The sequence below is a fragment of the Manis javanica genome, chromosome 8, assembly GCF_040802235.1.
Source record: "Manis javanica isolate MJ-LG chromosome 8, MJ_LKY, whole genome shotgun sequence".
Classification (NCBI taxonomy): Eukaryota; Metazoa; Chordata; class Mammalia; order Pholidota; family Manidae; genus Manis; species Manis javanica.
In genome coordinates this window covers 73,459,388-73,468,933 of record NC_133163.1, presented here as the reverse complement: position 1 = coordinate 73,468,933, position 9,546 = coordinate 73,459,388, and the positions used below count along the sequence as shown (strand labels likewise).

Sequence of the window (9,546 nt, the reverse complement as noted above, 5' to 3'; positions counted from 1 at the left end):
CGTTTGGTGGATCTGCATCCCTAGTTCTTTGTCTCTCAACCGCCTGTAAATACCCTAGACAACACACAGGGCACTCTTGTCTCCTCCTGGCTCATGCCTGGAGCTCTGTCTGTCCTCTCTTTGTATCTCTCAATAAAAGTCTCCCTGGCTCTCCTACCTTGACTGTTTGCTAAGTTCATTCCTCTACTCTGCAAACAAGAACCCCGGCATCAGTGAGATGAGAAAGGATGGGAAAGAGGGGCTCTCTGGGAAGGTATGGTGACATACTGACCAGAGGTGAGTTGGGGAAGAAAAGACAAGATCTAGGAAGGGAAAATTAAAATGTATTGGGTATCTGTTCTGTCCCAGGTGTGGCACCTGTACCTGTGTGGTTTGATTTACAACCTGCGCCATAGGTATTATTATCCCCAGCTTTATGATCTAAAGAAATGGAGGCACAAGAGTTCAAATAAATCACTCTCTTTTATCCATTTGCCAAGTATCTGTCTCCTAAGCTTGACCTCTTCCCACCCTCCATACAGCCTCTTTGAACACAGGATTAAGCCTGAGAGTTTTCGCCAAGATGTCACTGTGCTTGGGGTCCACAGTCAGTTGGAAGAGGGCAAGCAAGAGCTAAGTTCCTTTTCTGGGAAAGAATGAGGAGCAGGGTTATGTGGCTCTCACCGAGCTTCAGAGGAGAGTCTGAAGCACAAGAAGGCAGGGCTGTCTTCTGACAAAGAGAGAGCGGTTAGAGGTGGGGAGAGTGGAGAGAGGCCTGAAGTTCACCCTGAGGGGCTTCTGCTTCAAGGCACTGTAGAGGGGCAGGGCATGGACCTCAGCCTGGCAGGGCAGAAGGTCCTGGAGTCAAAGTGATATAAATCACCTTTTCCTTTTCTGGATCCAATCTGGGGAGAAACAACCTGGATCCAATCTGGGAACTGGATGGTCTGAGTGCAGTCCAGACCAGGAGCAGTGTGAGCCCTTCTCCATCTCCACCCTCGAGCCCCTTCCTTGCAGTGCGGCATCCCCGGGCCCTTGCCTTCAGGGACACAAACATGTGATGGCCCAGCAGGCCAGATGTTCCAGGGTAGGCCTCATTTTACTGCTGCCCTTTGTCATGTAGACAGACACTTGGGTCTGTCTGCGGTTCAGGTTTCGCGGTCTGGCAAATAAAGGTCACTGAGACACAGACTGTGCTCTCACCAGAGCCAGGTTCTTGTTCAGGCTGCAGGGTAGGGCTGCATAAGGTGCTCATTGTGCTGAGATTGCCTCCAGGATGGGTGTTGGAGGTGCCCCCGATCCCAGGGCTAGCCCTTAACCACTGATGCCAAGCAGCTGGCTGTGAGTCAAGGGTTAAGGGGTCAGAGGCTGCATTACTCAGAGACCCTTACTCCCATCCTAAAGCCTTCCCTCAAGACATTACTCACATTTGTTAAAAGGGGCTTTCATTAGCAAGGCAGGTCTGAAAACTGGGCGACTCTCCAGACCCTCCAGCCCTGGGAGCTTCAGGAGGATCTGGGCTGTCTGCCAGCACCCCACTGTCCCAGACTTGTGTGTGTGGGCTGTGCTGTCACCTACGGCTTCCTGCTTGGGGTCCAGCCCAGGGTTTTCTCAGGCCCAAGCCTCCCGGGCTCCCCACCTGGTCTCCCTAAAACCTTGCCTCCCATTGAAAGCGAGGTACAAGTCTCTGGACTCTAGAGAGGCCTGGGACGGGCAAGGCAAGAGGGAAGAAAGGCTAGGTCCCTGAAAGCAAGCCCCCTCTCCTCCCCCTAAACACCCCTCCTTCCCCTTCCTCCTCCTTCCACCAGGGAAAGGAGAACGTGGAAGGAACCATTAGCTTTGATCCCGGGATTCTGGCTCCGGGCCCCAAACTGGGCGGAATCAGAGGCTTCCTGGACCCTCCTCGCCCTCCTGGGCCGGGTCTCGGTCCCTCAGTCTTCTGAGCACCTTCTCGCGGCCCAGCGGCCGTGGGGGGAGTGCTCGCCGGAGGGGCTTCTGAGTGGTGCGGGGGAAAGGCTGGGGCAGAGGGAGCCACCCCCAGGGGCTGGCCCGGCAGGAAGAGATTGTCGCGGAAGCCGCCGCCGAAAGGGGCTGAGCCCGGGAGGGCGGGCTCCTGAGTGGTGGCGGGTGGGTCCGCGAGCTGGGGAGCAAGGCCGAGGCCTGGGGCTCGCCGCAGGGGGCGGGGGCGGGGCCTGGACCGGAGCCAGGACCCCTCCGGCCCCGGGGCTGGGGCGCCTCCCGCGCTGTGACCCCGGGGACTCTGCGGGCTCCCTCCTTCAGGGGGCGGGGCGCCAGCCGCGCTCCAGTCAGGGGGCGACCGTCCGACGCAGAAGTGGTTTGTGGTGCACAGCAGATACAAGTACCGCGTGGCGGCTGCCAGTGCAGTTCATCTTCAGGGTCACGCTGAACGCCTCCCAGAGCCGCCCCGACATCCCGTACGTCCGGCTGCAGCTCGAGGGGCCCAGGGAGACCACGGGGGAGGCCAAGGTAAACAGCTTCTTCCCACCCCCACCCGTCCGTTCCAGCCAGACCTCTCTCCTGCTCCCCTGCTTCTGGGGAGACTGCGGTCTCCAGGGCCTCTCCCCTCCCTCGCCTGCCCCCCGCCCCGGATTGGCACCATGGTGGGCAGGCACTGGGCCAACCTCTGGCCTCCCAAGAACCGCAGCCTTGGTTCCTTCCCTTTGGTTCCTTCTTTCTCTTCTTCCCCACCCCTCTTGCGTGGGACTGCTGTTCCTCAAGTGCACTGAGAATGTCCACTGGGTGTGCCCCCCATTCCTGGCCAGAGCCCCAGTATCCACAGCCCTGGTCCTCCATCTGGGGAGTACCCGAAGGTCCTTTATCCTGTGGCCCTTGCAACACACCTCTTTGTTCTCCACCAAGACTTGTGATGGTCCAGATTCTTCAGTCTCCTTTTAAGTCTCCTTAAATCCTGGGCTGCTCCTTGGGGCTCTCAGAGTTTTGGGACAGTACCTCTAGAGCAATGCTGGCATTTTACAGATGAGGTATTGAGGGCTGTAGAGGGTAAGGGGCCTGCCTGAGTGCTCAGGGTCAGGCAGGTGCACTGTGCTTGTGTGCGTGCACTGTGGGGGCAGGGTGGGGGAGCAGGCGCTGGGAGCAGAATTCTGGACTCTGGGCTCCTTGCCCCACACCCTTAATGCCCTAGGCAGCCTCTTGCAAGGGCTCCAGGGTGGGGGTGCAGCTGCTCTGGAAGGCACCAGCCTTTGGGCATGGGTAGAAATCTGGGAGAAGAGCTGTGGGCCTTCAGATGAAAGGGCCTGCTCTATGGCTAGACTGGCAGGCCAGGTCACAGTGCGCCTCTCTTGCATTCTCCCTGGTTTCTTGCACAAGCTTATTCTCCACTTGGGCCTCTCAGGTTCCCTCTGATCCCCAGTCATGGCTAAGGTGTCCTTCTTTCCCCAGATTATCTTTTTCCAGCAGGAATGCTGCAGCCTCCTACTGCTCCTATGCTAGCTGGGCCTGAAGAATACCCTAATTGGTCAAGGCCACGGGTTGGGGAAGTCCAGAACATACTGGCTAGTGGGCTAGCAGGCAGGCTAGAAAGTTCCTCCCTCAGCCCCTCAGTTGAGGTGCATCCTCAGCAGTTTTAGAAGTGCTGGGGGAGGGGAGGGTGTCTGCCCAGAACAGATGGGCAGGAACCGCTAAGAGTAAGACTTTTCAGTGGTTGGGTTAGGGTGGGTTAAGGAGGGGAGCCTTTTGGGTAGTTTTGGGTTAATTTGAAATATAACAGCTCAGCCTTTCTTGGGACTGGCACTTTCCAAGGTGCAGCTCCCCTAACGCCCTGCTTAAATTCTGGATCAGCTTCTCCAGGCCTGTGGACTCCTGCTCCTACTGCTGCCCAGGGCCCCTTGGGCTGCTGATCCCACACTTACCCCTAGGCCCTGCTAATGTAACCAGTGGCCCCCTCAAACCCCACCCTGCCTCCTCATTCCCCCTTGTTTTCCCCTGGGGAAAAGCACTGTTTAAGGTGGAAACATAACATGAGGAGGAGGTTCTGGTTGCTCCCTCCCTTACTGCGCAGGATGAGCAGAAAGAAGAGAAGGCTGGAGGCTGGGGCAAGAGAGCAGGGAAGGTGGGAGAGGATAAGGCTTTGTCCCAGGAGTAAGGAGATTTGGGATTAGTTTGCTGTCACCAAATTATGGCTGGGACAGAAGGGCCAAGGGCCTTGGAGTGAGTTTGAGGTTGGGGTTTGCTACCTTCTAAGTGGGTGACCTGGATCAAATCATTTACCCTCTCTTGAGCCTATTTCCTCATCTATTGACCAATTTAACACCTGCTTCATGGAGGCGTTGGGAGAGTAAGCTGAAATATTTCATGTTTAAGTATTTTTGCAAAATGTGGAAAAGCATAGTTTGGGTGCCAGTTACTGTTGTTAACTAGCTGAATTAACTTTGAATCAGTCCTTTTTCCTCTCTGAACCTCAGGCCCTTGTTTGTAAAGTGAGAAGCTTGGATTAAATGCTCTCTAAGCTCCAGTGGTGTGCCACATGAAAATATTTCAAGTGTACGAATGTCCTGTGGTTTCCCGGTGGAGATGCTGTGGCTGACTCCAACCCCAGCTGTAGGGACACAGAGTCAGGCACTTTGACAATGGCCTACTATACACAGGCCAGCTGGCAGAGAGGATTGATGAGAGTAGAGATTGCAGAATGGGGAAGAGGTTGAGGGTAAGGGTACTTATGAGAGGAAGAGGGATCAAGAAGGATGTATGATCATCTGGAGAAGGGTCTGGGTGTATTTCTAAATTACAAGTGGCTGGTTTTCCAGGAAAATCTCTGTAGAACTCAAAAGTGCCTTTAAATTATTTTCTGGTGGTGGGATTTAAAAAATAATGAAGACATTGCAGAAAATCACTGTTCCATGCAGCAAAAACAAACACCGTGGAAGCCTGGCCTCTTTGAGGTGAAATCAGCAAGAGGAAAGGAAGGTTTTAATAATGATCAACATTGCCCAGGGACAAGCCCTGCTCAGCCCTTCTGTCCTCCTTGGCATCAAGGGGAGGAAGGGCTGGGTGCAGAGAGGAGAGCTGATATGTTTGCTAATCCCCTTTTTTGAAATGGTGGAGATGATGGGTAGCCAGAGACTGGGCTGGGGAGCTGGGGGACAGGGTGTGGTTTGCTGACTTTTGGACTGGCTGTCAGATGAAAGTTGATCTGTTCCTGTTCCACACTAACTGTGAGCAAGTACCAGGGAAGCTGGCTCCTACTGATTCCTTGTTAAAATTTCAGGAAGTTTGCAAACCAGTGGTGTCCCATTGGTAGTTTGAAGTCATCATCCATGGTGGGAGTATTAACACCACACAAATTGGCAAATGCTGCAAATCAGGGCCATCCCCACTGGTGGCTGATTGTTAGACACTTAACGGCACACCTAATTGTGTTGTGGGCACCTAATCCTTTTCCTTTTTTTTAAACTTAATTTTTCTTGAATTGAAGTAATACACAGTGAGAAAGTCCAGTAATTTTTTAAAAAGCTCAGAGTAGAGCACAGTGATTCTCTGTCTTGGCCCTACTGACTCCCTCTTTAGTGCCCTTCCTCCTAGACAATATTCTCAACAAATTAACAAAGGAGACCAAGAAAGGAAATCCAACACAGCATTTGGACATATCCACATTCCTAAAAATATATATATAGATATTGGCATCTTTTGATTAATCAACTTTGGTATCTTTTTGCCTCCTGTTGTTGTAGGGGAGGATTTAGCTCCCTTAGATTGCCATCCCCTCTTTGTTCCCAATATAGCTATATTTCAGTCATCTGTTAAATCTGTATTTAATATTTATATCATTATGCCTAGATGTGTATCATTCAATCTAAGCACTGAAGTGTACTATGATTATGTTTTCTGTCTTTTTAACTTCACTGGGGTTAAGAACTCCTTGTTTTTCAATTTGCTTGTTTTTGTCTGTACCTGTTGTTAATTCTTACAACTTTTAGTAGCCCCACCAATTTTCTACAAGATCATTCTGTCAATTCAAGCTTTGGATTTTTTCTTGGAGACATCCTTCTTTTTGTCTGGCCAGGCCTGCATAGCTGTCATCCTGATACTCGAGTGTACTGTCACTCTTTCATCCCTTTGCCTTTCTTCTTTGTTAAATGCCTTTTTTTCCTGGACTGTGGGTCTTTCCCTTTCTTGGGTTGGTGGGGCACATCCATCAATAGCTTTATCAGGTTAGAAAGCAGTGCTAAGAACATGCTGATGATTGCTCTCAACGTGCTTGCTGTGGTGTCCTGCTCTCCAATCTGAACTAGTTGTCCTTTTTGCCTGCTGACCATTGTCACCCTGGAGCAGTGAATGGCGTCTAGTAGATGCTCAATAAGGATTTGATGAATGGACGGACGAATTCTGGGATTTCTCTTCACTCTGGAAATTGTCTTTGCTTTTTGTCCTATGTTGGATTTCCTTTCTTGGTCTCCTTTCTTCATTTGTTGGGAAATGTTCTGCAGTAGCTTGCTGAGAAAAGTTATATAGGAGGTAAAATGTTGGGATCGCATATTTGTGTATCTACATTGCATATCTGAAGGTCAGTTGATTGATGGTTTGGTTGGCATCAAATTATAAAAGAAACTTATTTTTCCACACTTCAGAAGTGTGGAGGCACTCTTCTTGATTTTTGAGACATCTGAAGTGATTCTGGCCCCTGGTCCTTTGTATGTGAAACTTTTTCTCTCTGGAAGTTTGTAGTCTCTCCTACAGTTCTGAGGTTTCCCACTGAGACTGCTTTGTATGGGGGTCTGTCTTTGTCCATTGTAGGTCACTATTATTTACTTGGTGTGCTCTTCCATCTAGGCCCGCATGTTCTTCAGAGCCATAAAATTCTCTGGAACTGTTGCGTTGATGATTTTCTTCCTGTTTTATCTCTGTCAGCTCTTCCCGGAACTCCTATTCAGATATTGAGCTTTCTGGACTGGCCTACTGTTCTATTTTTTCTCCCATTTTCCAACTCTGAATTTTTGCTTTGCTTTCTGGAGATTTCTTCAACTTTATCTTCCAACCTTTTTCCTGGGTTTTTATTTCTGCTATCATATTTTTAATGTCTAAAAAGTCCTTTATGTTCTGTGAATTCTCTTGTTAGAAATAGTATCCCATTCTTGCTCAATGTACAATACTCTATTATCTCTGTGCGGAGAGGAAGGATAGTAAACTTTTTGAAGTTTTCTTCTTCATGCCTGGTTTTTCTTCCTTCAGGTTGCTCCCCATCCCTGTCTGTATATGCTCTGTATGTGCTCTGTGTCTTTGTTTCACATTGGGAAGTTGCCTCATGTGTCTGGTGATCCTTGCATGACTGAAGGGTGAAGATTAAAAAGCCAATAGGGAGCCGAGGCTGAGGCTTGTGAGTCTGGAGCTTGGTTGTACAGAGAGCTGGGGACACTGTTAGGGAACCAATCTGATGATCTTCACGTCTGCTTGTGGGCTGGCCAGATTTCCTGAATGTATCTCTCTGTTCTCCATCCTTGAGGGTCAAGGTCTGGCTGCTGAATCTCTGAATTGCAAGAATGAATCTCTCTGCACTGAGCTTTCATTGTAGACAGCATTATCTGGCCACCTCCCTTCCTCCACGTTTTTTGTATGGATCCCTATGATTAAGAGTGCTGATCAATCTCTAATCCTAAAACCTTGTTTTTCGCTCTCTGAAGGACAGCCCTCCAGAGGGTGGGAAGGTACTTGCCCAGCCTTTGTGTAGGGGACTCGTTGGGACCTCCTACCTAACTGCTCCTCAAACAAATTTACCTCCATCTGCCTTTTTAAGAAATGTTCTTCTTCACTCCCAATTCTAGAGTTTCTTGATGCTGTCATTTTCTGAACCTTCTGAGTATTCTGTAGTGTAAATTGGGGTGGTTGTGAAAAGCAGACAATGAATGATAACTGACTTATGAGGAAGGACAGTCCCAAGTCAAGTGTTAAATAATAAAGCACTTTGATCAAATGTAGAGCAGTATTAAACTCTCTGGTGTTGCTGTTTTAACTTACATGTTGATTAAGGACCTGCAGGGCATTTTTACAAGTACACCGTTCTTTTCTGTGCTGGCTGGGTTCCTGCCTTTTCTTTAATCTTTGTCCTCTTGCTCTAGGTATTTTCTGGGTATATATGTCTTTTGTCTCCTTATCTTTTCTTGCTCTGAGGTATAGACAGCATCAAGGTTAAGACCCCCCAGACTTAGGAGCCAGAGGCCTGAGTATCCTGGCCTATCTGTTTGACCTTGAACGTGGCCCTTCCTTGCTCATCCAAAATGGGGATGATAGTAATTTCCTTGTAGGGCTGAGAGAGGAATAACTGAGATAATGTGTGTAAAGAACCTGGTACATGGTGAGTATTCAGTAAATATTAATTCAGATTTATTATTTTGAAAATTATCTCCATTCCTATATACCTTTTAGGTAAAAAATATTGAACAGTTAATGAAACAATAAATATTTCAAACTCTTTGAACAAAGTGAAAGAAACTACCCATAACCTTCTTCCCCAGCACATCTCTTTATTGTTACATACTGTTTTCATGCAGTCAGAATGAAATGGGGTGGGGGTTGGGGGTGTTTGTTGAAGTCTCTGAGTTATCTGGCACCTGGTCAGATTCTGCCTTGCTGGGCAGTGGGACCAGCTGAGGTTCTGGGTGGGAGGGGCTGGCTTGGGACGTCCATCAGGTTTGACCTGTATTGGACAGATTGAAAAGGGGTTAGACGTGGGTCTACCTGGGCATGCTTCAGGCCCTTGGGGAAGGGGTTGGCAGTGTCTGTGGCTGGGGCCAGATGGGAGAGGTAAGTGGAGGCCTGAGCAGGGAAGGATGGCCTGGGCTAGAGTGCTCTGCAGGTTGGCTTCTCGGGATCCAAAATGGAGCATTTGTTTCCTAATGAAGTTGACAGGACGAGGCAGGAAGAGGGACGGCTGTCATCATTGCAGGGATGTGGAGGGACATGAGGGTGCATGCAGTCAGTGTTCCAGCATGGGGACTGCTCGTGCTACCTTGGAGCTCATGGGGTCCTGCTGGTGGGCCTTAGCTATATTGGTGGAGGAACCCAACCTCTCCCATCTCAGGCCCTGTAAAGATGAGGACTTGGTCTGCCCAGAGGGCCTTGAGTGACTTACCTCCTTGTCTGTCCCCTCTGGTCAACGGAGTTGCCATGGTCACAGGTACTGAATGCTCTAGAGACTTTCTGGATGGAGATTAAGCAGAATCCTACAGGATTACCCTCTAGTCACTATGCAGGCAGCCTGAGAAGGCAGAAGGAGCTCTGGTTTCAGAGTCAGACAGATGTAGGTTGTGGTCCTGGCCCAGTCACCCTGTAGCTGTGTGTCGTTAGCCAAGCTACGTAGCTCTTCTGAGCCTGCAAAATGGGAATAGGCTCAGCGCTTCATTCAGAGAAGCTTCATAGCAGCCTAATGAAGCGGGAACTGTTATCCCTATTTTACAGATGAGAAACTTAGGCATAGTGAGGGAAAATAACCTTCGCTTCGTCTCATAAGTTTCTGGCACATGGAGGGTATGCAGTAGTGTGAAATCTCCCTCCCCTTAGCTATTTCACAATTCTAGAATGCCAGAGTAGGACTGG

General features: G+C 49.7%; 1 protein-coding gene across 1 annotated transcript in view; it reads left to right on the top strand.

The window, feature by feature from the left end:
* The first annotated feature begins 2,166 nt into the window (after positions 1 to 2,166).
* The window catches only part of KHNYN (KH and NYN domain containing), a 49,043-nt gene continuing 41,663 nt past the window's right edge, over positions 2,167 to 9,546 (top strand). Inside the window, exon 1 of the mRNA XM_073211432.1 lies at positions 2,167 to 2,466. The gene's annotated coding sequence lies outside the window, so the exon portion shown is untranslated. The remainder of the gene's footprint in view (positions 2,467 to 9,546) is intronic.